At 44.7% G+C, this 11,618-nt stretch overlaps 1 long non-coding RNA gene across 1 annotated transcript; it reads left to right on the plus strand.

The window, feature by feature from the left end:
- The first annotated feature begins 1,193 nt into the window (after positions 1 to 1,193).
- LOC142558617 (uncharacterized) lies at positions 1,194 to 9,450 on the plus strand. The gene is made up of 3 exons (XR_012823048.1): positions 1,194 to 1,682; positions 2,577 to 2,617; positions 5,549 to 9,450. It is a non-coding gene; the product is annotated as an uncharacterized LOC142558617 (long non-coding RNA).
- The last annotated feature ends 2,168 nt before the right edge of the window (positions 9,451 to 11,618 follow it).

Below are 11,618 nucleotides of genomic sequence, written 5' to 3' on the forward strand. Positions count from 1 at the left end.
TATATATTTTTGAGAACAGAAAGAGAGAGCATTTTGGCGCAATAAAAAAAACCAAAAAGCTCCGACCAGGATTCGAACGTCGGGCCTGCAAATCCCAAGCCCCGTACTTTACCACTGCGCCACGCCAGAAGCCGAGCATCGGCGCATGATTTTCTACGTCAAGGACCAAGAAGCAGTTTTAGTTTCACAGAGAGAAGTCTCGCTCAGTCATGGTAGATGCGCTATCGCCCAGCAACTAAAGCTCACGCCTGTACCACAAAGAAAATTTAGCTGTCCATATTCAGTAGCTTACTCGGAAGTGCCACAACACCGATTTTCACTTGCGATTGACATTTTAACTTCGAAAAAAGACCTACATGAACCACTGACCCGGGACGGTGTATGGGCTGTTATTACCGATTTGGATAGCCGTTTGTTGTTCTTCACGCGAAGGATATGCAACGTTTTCTTAGTTCAGTGATGCCTTTCAGTCGACACGTCTGTCTATTCATATATCTTCGTCAGAGAAGCGCAGGCTAGGACTGTGATCCTTCGGCGACAGCACATATATACCTGTGTTCATGACGCGTCACATCGGCGCTCATCGCTACTTGTGCTGTTTGTGCGCTCATGCTACTTGTGTTTATTTAAGGACACTGATGCGAAAGCTGAAATATGGTGATTTATCCTTGTTAGACTTCTTGATTCCTGAGCCTAGACGCGCCGAGAGCGTGCAGATGGATTCGGCGAATACGCTTGGCATAAGCTTCGGTGGGGACCGATCTCGGCGCCTTTTCTTGACGATCTTATTCAGTCAGCTGTTTCGATGCACTTTGTTTGCGATTAGGCGGAAAAGCAGTCCACAAGCGATGCAAAAGCGCCCACGGTCGATCGACAATACGGTAGGCAAGTCGCCTGCAAAAACAGAGTGCGGCTTCGCCGCATAGATTTGGTTGCTTGCCAGGCAAGATGGCGGACCTACGCGCAACTCTGCTACATGTGGTAGCATATACTCTACGCCCACCGCGTGCGTCTAATTGTCGTACAAAAATCCCACACGTGACCTGATCCTAGGTGCCTAGGGACAGAATCATTTAGGGACTTTTGAGCACATGCTTTTGAGAAAGCGCGATGGTGGCGCCGAGTGACGCCGTGGCATGGAGGAAGCGCCGTGGCCTGTTCCTTCTCGGCGTGATCGTCGTCCCATGGACAAATTCGACCACGCGTTTTACAACGTAGCTTGTGTGTTGGTTGTAGGTTCTGTGTTACTTGGCGGAAAGCCGTGAGTAGTGGCGGTGCGGCAGTGCGCCTTTGGTCTCGGTGAGCTCTGGCAGTACAGAATCTGCGTTGTGTGACCCGTACTTCCTTGAGAAATGTCGAATTGTCGCCGAACTGCAATGTGGCGTCTCCGTACCCGCCTTTCTTTCACGGATGTCGAGGGATGTGCTGCTCACTGCAAGTCACTTAAGTGTGTCTGCGTCGACTACCCACTGTTCAGCCCGTGCTGTGCGGTCTGTATTACTGGAGGATCCGGCGGTACAGACGCTCTAAATATCCAAGTGGCGTCGGCGTCTCGGCAACGGCCAGTTCGCGGACCGGAGCCCTGCAGCGGCGCCTTCGTGTCCGCAATATTCGCTAGCGTCGAGTAATGCTTGACAGACGGCGATGACGGAGGTGCTGGGATGTGCTGCTGACCATAACACGTAAGTGATATAATTCATATGCCGACACATCGCGCCAATTTGTGCGTCAGCAGCTCTTATTTGCCTGGCGAGAGGAAGCTTTGGCCTGTTTCTATTCAAGAGGGCGCGGAGCGTGATATACATTTCTGCTGTTATTTATTCGACTAGTAGGAATGTTTCCTCTGGGGTGGGGTAAAAGGCAACTGTTCTCGAGTTGCAGTAGTGGCGCCACAATAAGTACGGCTTAATCTGATCTCGTTCACGACCTAAAAGAAAAAAAAGAAAGAAACTGTTTCCTTGGAACGGCTTCACAACGCCATAAGAACTCCCCAGTTCTGCACATGGACAACACTTTCTTTTAATTATCTCGAAGTGCGCCTGCACTACAATAAATGTTGGCACGATAATGTAGATGTAAATAATGTGCAGAAAATAGCCGAACAGGAATGAGACAGAAACAACTCCAGTGCATGGCAATATTATTTTCTGATTGCCTGTGCTTGCATTGTTTACAGCTAAAGTGCTTCTGTCATACTCGCAGCTCTCTTGTGCCTGTTCCTGCGGCAATCACCTACGAAGCCTCGCATATGTCGAAGCTCTTTGTAAAAAAAAAATTTGACAGGAATGTTGCAGGACGTTATAAGGGTATATATACTATTGTTGTTCTCACAGAATCCCTCGATCGGTTCACAAACTTCCTTTGCAACTGTTATATCGTTGCGGCGTGTTGCTTTAGTCAACAGAAATCAACTTGGTTGGCACCATTGCACACCGGGGGTAGGTACCTTCTTGAACAACTTCTGGGTAAAGTGTGTGTTGTAGCTATATCAATCCATCTTTCAAATTTGTTTGATTTAGGAGCTGCTTACTGCATCCTGTTCACTGTAGGGAATAATGAATTTGTTTCTATTGCAGAGCCAGCTGTATCTACTGCCAACATGGAGTGAGTCGGCAAGGTATTTAGAAATGTCCACGTCTTCCCTGTCAATTTTTACATGTGTTGGGTGCAATGCACAGTCTTGTTTAAAACAACATGCTAAGATACAGTTTTGATATAAGACAGCCATTTAAGACTGATTGTAGGAATTTAGGAATTTTAACAAGAAAACACTGCCCGCTGATTGTCAAAACCAGTATTCAGTAACACCACCACCCTATTTCGTAGACGTAAAGAAGTGCCGAGGTGCCACTAAGCTGTACTGTAGGACAGCTTAAATGGCTTTTATACCATAACTTACAAAGCTTATCAGAATGCACATCTAGTGTGTTTAGTGCGCTCTTAATCAGTTTGTATTGAGCAGAGTTTTGTTAACCCCTGTGTTGGCACATACAAAAAAAAAAAAAAACTATGCTTGACAAGTGTGCTTCTTTTTTATTACTTGCATGACTAAACATGGGCCTGTTAACTCTTTACTATTAACACAATTAAGCAAAAGTTCAGCTTGTGCTAGAGTTGGATTGCAAGAATAGCTGAAATTACATGTGGACTACATTCATGTTAAAATATTTCCGATGTCATTCTAAAAAGATAAAAGAAATGTGAGCAGAACACTACCTCACACTGGAGGGTGAACAATGTCTGATGATGAACAATGCTAGCAGCAAGAATAGCTGTAGACTAGATCGTGCAGCAAACTTGTCCAAATGCCGACGAACATGCAGTCCAGAGGCCAAAGGCTTCCTCGATGAGCCCGGGCATCACTGGTTTTCACTCATTCCAGTCAAGCATGCTTATGGAATGAACATTTCACAGGCCAGAGACTGCCTTTTTTCTTTCCTTTTTCTACCACGTGTCGCAAAAACATGACAGACAGCAAACCTCTTTGCAAGCAAACATGCTTTCTGTGTTGCCCAGATATAGGATCACAGCAACACATCAATGCACAGCTGCTGCTGTCTCATCTGTTATGTTACAATAGGGATCCATCACGCTTTTCCAATAGCTCAAGGGTGCATGCAGATGGTGTGCATGGCACAGTGAACAAAGCATACGCAAAGGTCCGTTAGCAAAGTAACTCAACTGTACCAGCAGAATTTGCACACAGATTATTCTGCCTCCTGAAATCTATTTTCTTTGGGAAGCTACACACTACTGTGCATCTGTTTGCCTCTAGTCTTGGCAGTGCTATACTAAATGGTCCCATGTGCTTGCTCATGTTGAATGCCATGGCTCATTGTGTACTATGTGTTATTTATGACTTTTTATCCTCAGTTTCAGGAAAGTGAGCTGAACTAATGAATGATGAGTAGAGTACTGTACAAAGACAGGAGTGACCTTTTTCTATCAAAAACAACTGAAATTTGTGACAGTGTGCATTTTCATGCTGCAGTGGACAGGCAGGTTGATCCATTTTGCAGAGTGCCCAGCAGATCACCATAAGGACACTGTGAAGATTCCATTTCTGTCAAAAAGAAAGAACGTACACAAATATCAGGCTGCATAACTTGTCTAACAGACTATGTTTGCACTTTGACCTCTTTGTGTTAAGCTGATGTTACAGGATTTTAATGGAATACGGCCATTTCTGGCATTACCACACAGACTATGCACAGACTTCTGTTCTTAGGGATAAAATATTTGTTTCAACCATGAAACGCAGTGCAGCACACCCTGTGCACTGCATTCAGGAAAAATTGCTTTTTCCCGCAGGCTTCACGGCAACGCTCGTGTACTGCTGTGAAACTCGACTAAGGTCGAATGTCGTCGCACGGCTTGCCCTAATTTTGCACCTTCAGATGCGTGCTTTTGTGCGAAGCAGCAGCGCATGCTTTCACTCACGTTAAGTCCTAAGAGCGCCGTCTGCGCACTCGTGCGATGTCTTGAAACCGTATTGGTTTCCCCTGCGGGTTTCACGGCAACGCTCGTGTACTGCTGTAAAGCGCGACTAAGTTGGCATGGCGTCGCACAGCGTGTCCCAATTTCGCGCATTCAGGCGCGTGCTTTTTTGCGAAGCAGCAGCGCATGCTTTCACTCACGTTAAGTCTTAAGAGCGCCGTCTGCGCACTCGTGCAATGTCTTCAAACCGTATTGGCTTCCCCAGCGGGCTTCACGGCAACGCTCGTGTACTGCTGTAAAGCGCGACTAAGTTGGAATGGCGTCGCACAGCGTGTCCCAATTTCGCGCATTCAGGCGCGTGCTTTTGTGCGAGGCTGCAGCGCATACTTTCACTCACGTTAAGTCTTAAGAGCGCCGTCTGCGCACTCGCGCGATGTCTTGAAACCGTATTGGTTTCCCCTGCGGGTTTCACGGCAACGCTCGTGTACTGCTGTAAAGCGCGACTAAGTTGGAATGGCGTCGCACAGCGCGTGCGTGCTTTGAATGGCGCGTGCTTTTGTGCGAAGGCAATAAATCGTATCAAACGATGAGGCGCTGCTCCAATGGCAACACTAATGCTGTGCAAGTTTATTATTATGGTACACTCTACAGCAAGCATTCACTGCAGAATGCTGTGAATATAGCCTTCAACTCAAGTGGCGTTTGCAGAACATGTTTATTTGGGCTTTCAAACAAGCTGTATGTTGTGAAGCTTCTCACTCACTGCTCACGAGACCTGGGGGTCCGTCGTATGGGCTGGGGCTTGGCAGGAGTGTGCGATGAAGGGGTGTGGACTCGATGGCTATGCCAGATGCCCAATTGTTTTGTAATTCATCGGAATAAGCTCTATGTAGGACAGACACCGTGTACTTTGACTCACTTTCACGGGTATTGCCGTATTTGCATGAATATGCACATTTTTTCCGTGACATTTTCAGCTTCAGGACATGCCTCGCGTTATATCGGCTTCATGACACATAATTACTATGCATTAGTTTTTCTTTTTTGGAGAGACCAAAAGCCCTTTGTCAAATATTTGTGGTTGTGTTACATGCAAATCTGGTACTTTCAGTGCCCATTGACTGACAGACCTGCAGGAGGATTTTGGCAGTGGCAGCAGTACCAAAGCAGTTGCCCGAATGGTATGCTCTATAGCGTTGGATCACTTGTGCACATGGGTGTAGTGTGAAAACGCGTGAAAGGACTTTCACAGTTGCTGCGGTGTCATGTCTGAATCTGAATCACTGTGCGGTTTGGTTATATCTGAATTTGTGTTGTCACTGGACGGTTCCTTGATCATTAGCTGCCTATTTTCTAGATATATTACAGCAGTGGCATAAGAGCAGCTGCAAAAAAATGGGATTTTGCTGTACAATTGCAGGTTGGTTGCTTTTCCGATTGTTGCATTGCTCTATTTGCTGCCAAAAATATTTTATCATGGCTGTTGACTGCCTTGAATGTAAACTGGTGCTTGTGAAAGCATAACATACTATGTGTATGAAAGAAGTCTATCACATCAGTAAGTGTGGTGGAGTCATTGATGGGAAAAGTTGAAAAATGAATGTTCTCGCAAAATCTGAATGTTCATGGTGCATGCCATGAAAACTTGCAATAACCCAAGGCAAACCTACATGTTCTAAAGAATATTAAGTGATGCTTGAAGTTATAAGCTGATGCTCATCAAGACGAGATTATAGATAAGGATTCAGTATAATTCGTGTTTAATCAGCTTAAAACCTTGCCAAAACAATGGAATCAAATTGTGACAACTTTAAGAGATTGCCATGATGAGGTTGCTGGCATTAGTTGTTGCTTGGGGAACAAAGCATCACAGGTATGTGGTGATTGAGCTTATAAAAAAAAAAAGAGCAGCTAAAGATATCTAATCAATTGAAGAAATAAGCCACTGCAAGAAGTTAAAGTGAACAAACTCAATAAGGTTACAGCTATATTTGCTCAGTAATAGGAAATTTGTAATCTGACTGATGGTGCATAGGTGATGGATGTATATTGCATGTTTGAGGGCTTCATTTTTCATAAGCTGTGTGTGTGTGTGTGTGTTTTTTTTTTCCCCGACGTGCTTAGTATGTGGCATGCTTGACTGCGGACTCTCACCATCATGCACAATTAATGGGAAATAAAGTACCTTTTTCTACGCAGCCCTTTTCTTTAACTTCTGTTCAGTAGTGGCAAACTGGGTTCTCTTATGGATTACTCAGTGACCCAAGTTTACGGAAAGATAGATAAAAACCCAGACAGAGAGGCAGAAAAATAGACCCTGAAAGGTGTGGAATATTCTAAGCATGCCAATTCTAAGCAGCATACACAACTGGTTTGTTATGTATACATTGGCGGCATTGCAGGAGAAGAATTTACAAATTAGACATTTCATTGGTAAAACCACAATATACACAATTTTGATTTCACAATAAACAGTATTGCCATCTGGTTTATGTATTCATCTACCTCACAGGCGCCAGAAGGAGTACTGCGTGGAGGGGGTAGGGCATCGCACAAAACAAAGAAGGAGCAAATAACTTATACAATGTTATAAATATGAACAGCAATGCAAGATCAATACATTATTTTTAAAAGAACAAATAAAATCGCAAAGGAGGATTCCACCATTATGAGCGAGGTTATACAGGAAATAGGATGGTTATACAATTGCGTAAAAGAACAAGTTACATACACCAGAAATAGAAACACGAACACTTCCCAAAGATTATATGGATTTTTTGTCTGAAGGTTACAGGATCGTTAATGTCGGCAATGTTATCGGGAAGACCATTCCAATGTGTAATGGCACGTGGCAAAGAAAAGTTGAAGGCATTAGTCTGACCATAAATGTGCTAGACGCTGAGGCGATTGTGCAAGTGCCTAGATGTGTGGTATGGACAAGCAAGAAGCAAAGTGGACAAATGCTCACTATGAAATTATTTAATATAGCAGACAAAGCGATGCTACATTCCACCGCAATTCCAAGGATGGTATGAAAATGAAGACTGAAGGTTAGATACGCTCAAAAATTAAACGTGCAGCACAGTTTTGGTTAGACTCAAGAATGCGGATTAAATATGCCTGGTGAAGTGACCAAATTGAAGCCACAAATTCTAGTTGGGGCCAGAATAATGTTTTATATGCAAGCTTGTGAAGGAAGGAGCACCATAAAGGTTGCATTTTTGAAGATTGATGATCAAAGCACTTGTGTATGTGGAGATTAATCAATAGTATACAGAACACTGCCACAGTGCAGTCAAGACATTGCAGTATCAAAAAAAAAGAAAACGTTCACAGCACTTATCGAACAAGGACATGTATGCAAACAGCAACACAACACACATGGAGATAAGATGCAGTGCAAGAATGTCCTTGTAGCCTACAATGTGTGGTGACTTAATATTTGGAAGCAGCGGCACTGCTACTCGGGCTACTAAAGAAGTGTTGTGCACAGGTGACGAGTTGTCCGAAGCAGCACCAGAAGGCACAGGCTGCAAACTTGCGGGGCGATAAGTTGTTGCGACGACACTGAACTGTAGACTGCCTAGATCAAAGGGAACACAGTACCTTGGCCTGGCGACTCTTCACTGATGTTGTGCAAGGGCCCACAATTTGTGCAGAAAGCATGTGGCCATCCATGGCTCAGTCGCAGCTACCGATATTTCTCATAATTTTTTAAAAATGCAGGCATGATCAACTCAATTGTCTGCAGTTTCACTTTTCTGTCACCACCAAAAGAACACTGGCAATGGTGCAGTTTTTTGGTAGGCTTACGCTCTGTTATGTTAAAAGCACCTTTAAAAAATATTGCCAATAATTTGTCATCAAACTGACAAAGAGCTTAGCTACCCTCCCATTTTGTAAACCATTTGAACAGCTAGTTAACCTTGAAGAAAATGAGGCCACATTGTCATGTTTACTGAGGGCATGCAAAGCCTGCAATACCAGATCGAGAACACTACTTCCCTTATCCATAAAGGCACTCTTGATGCAATCTGCTCATGGTGGACAATGTCTTGCAACACACACTAGGCATGTAGACATGCTACATAATTTTAATGATAAGAGCTGCAAGGCTGGGCAGCGCAGCTTTATCTCTGGCCTGCTCCTTTATGCAGCAGAAAGGGATAACGAAAAGTGTGGGTGACGAGTATACAGTGAAATATGTACACATGCCATACGCCAATAAGGCGAGGTTTGTTATAAAACTGCAATGCTAAAAATGCAGCATAATTGCACATAATGCACAATTTGCTAAATCAATGTAGCATGCACTTTATGCTAGTATACGTGATGCTGCGTGTAGCAGCATGACAATGTATTCATGCTAATGTTACAACAGTAGGTTGAGCATGTCCTTCCAGGCAAGATTTTTTCCAAAGTGCTGCAGATGCCATTTGAAACAATAACCTGTTGGTCCGCGGGTGTAAGCACCACTCCTACCAAAGAAGCAAGTCTGCCTTATTAGTGTCCGATATTGTATTGCTGTCAAATTGAGCAATAGATTATTGTTACTGGCAGCACACCCCTGCAATATTTTGGTATATCAAGTGAACATAGACTGCATGGCATATTGGTGCCTTATAACGACAGCTATAGCGCAAGCACACGAAGCTTCCTCTGATCCAAGCATGGTCAGCTATGCTGTTCAAATCAGGACACTCTCACCTTATCAGGCTTATCTGTGCAGTCCTGTTTGCAAAAAGCCAGTCAGAGTTGAATAGGTGCAGAGTTATGTTTACAAATACCTGTACCTGCATGGCCTGGGCCTGCAGACAACAATGAGAAGGCATGTGCATACCTAAAGCAAACAGTGTAGCAGACGACAATTTAAGTGCAAACTGCACTGCATGCTGGTGCCCTTTTCACCACTATGATGTGTTGATAAGATGTGCTATCAACGCTGCCAAATTATTGCAAGGGTACACCTTAAGTGCAATTCATCTTCACGACACTGCTCTTTGGTAGGAGCCTCCCTATCCGCCACCTGGGAGACGCGCTCTCTAGCAGCCAGGTTCTGCCGAGAGAAAAATATTCTGGCATTGCCAGATGCAGGAACACCACTGCAGTTATGAATCAAGCACCAGCTGAAAAACTATAACACTTTTATACATGCAACAAGACACCATGTTAACATGGCACACATACTTACGAGATCACATGTGCCCACAAGCTTCAATGGGCAGCACACCTTCCCAGCAACTGGTTTATGGCCTGCACATAAATGCTGAATGCACGCATACTTACCTAAACACTTCTTACCTAAGCACATCCCATGAAAGTTCTGTAAGCCTGAAGATAAATGTTTAGATCCCACAATGCAGGTGACCACTTAGATTTACCTTTTGCACTCTGCACACACCATACAATCATAGCCATGTGCCTGCTCAGCAGAACAGAAATCTTCTTGTGAGCTGTGGTCAATTTATTTTAGAGAAAGCAGCTGTTGCAGGTTCCTTCTACCATTCCTTGGATAATCAGAGCTTTTTTTGCACTGCCTTCCTTGTTGGACTGGCCTTTCCTTGCGTATTGGCTTTGCACACAGCCGGTTTGCAGGTGTCTCTCGCGCTCTAACGCACACACCATACAATCATAGCCATGTGCCTGCTCAGCAACGGAGCAGAAATCTTCTTGTGAGCTGCGGTCAATTCTATTTCAGAGAAAGCAGCTGTTGCAGGTTTCTTCTACCATTCCTTGGATAATCACGGCTTTTTTTTTTGCATTGCCTTCCTCATTGGACTGGCCTTTCCTTGTGTATTGGCTTTGCACACAGCCGGTTTGCAGGTGCCTCTCGCGCTCTAACGCACACACCATACAATCATAGCCATGTGCCTGCTCAGCAACGGAACAGAAATCTTCTCGTGAGCTGCGATCAATTCTATTTCAGAGAAAGCAGCTGTTGCAGGTTTCTTCTACCATTCCTTGGATAATCACGGCTTTTTTTGCACTGCCTTCCTCATTGGACTGGCCTTTCCTTGTGTATTGGCTTTGCACACAGCCGGTTTGCAGGTGTCTCTCGCGCTCTAACGCACACACCATACAATCATAGCCATGTGCCTGCTAAGCAACGGAACAGAAATCTTCTCGTGAGCTGTGATCAATTCTATTTCAGAGAAAGCAGCTGTTGCAGGTTTCTTCTACCATTCCTTGGATAATCACGGCTTTTTTTTTTGCATTGCCTTCCTCATTGGACTGGCCTTTCCTTGTGTATTGGCTTTGCACACAGCCGGTTTGCAGGTGCCTCTCGCGCTCTAACGCACACACCATACAATCATAGCCATGTGCCTGCTCAGCAACGGAACAGAAATCTTCTCGTGAGCTGCGATCAATTCTATTTCAGAGAAAGCAGCTGTTGCAGGTTTCTTCTACCATTCCTTGGATAATCACGGCTTTTTTTTTTGCATTGCCTTCCTCATTGGACTGGCCTTTCCTTGTGTATTGGCTTTGCACACAGCCGGTTTGCAGGTGCCTCTCGCGCTCTAACGCACACACCATACAATCATAGCCATGTGCCTGCTCAGCAACGGAACAGAAATCTTCTCGTGAGCTGCGATCAATTCTATTTCAGAGAAAGCAGCTGTTGCAGGTTTCTTCTACCATTCCTTGGATAATCACGGCTTTTTTTGCACTGCCTTCCTCATTGGACTGGCCTTTCCTTGTGTATTGGCTTTGCACACAGCCGGTTTGCAGGTGTCTCTCGCGCTCTAACGCACATACCATACAATCATAGCCATGTGCCTGCTAAGCAACGGAACAGAAATCTTCTCGTGAGCTGTGATCAATTCTATTTCAGAGAAAGCAGCTGTTGCAGGTTTCTTCTACCATTCCTTGGATAATCACGGCTTTTTTTTTGCATTGCCTTCCTCATTGGACTGGCCTTTCCTTGTGTATTGGCTTTGCACACAGCCGGTTTGCAGGTGCCTCTCGCGCTCTAACGCACACACCATACAATCATAGCCATGTGCCTGCTCAGCAACGGAACAGAAATCTTCTCGTGAGCTGCGATCAATTCTATTTCAGAGAAAGCAGCTGTTGCAGGTTTCTTCTACCATTCCTTGGATAATCACAGCTTTTTTTGCACTGCCTTCCTCATTGGACTGGCCTTTCCTTGTGTATTGGCTTTGCACACAGCCGGTTTGCAG

Source organism: Dermacentor variabilis, chromosome 9 (assembly GCF_050947875.1).
Source record: "Dermacentor variabilis isolate Ectoservices chromosome 9, ASM5094787v1, whole genome shotgun sequence".
NCBI classification, from domain to species: Eukaryota; Metazoa; Arthropoda; class Arachnida; order Ixodida; family Ixodidae; genus Dermacentor; species Dermacentor variabilis.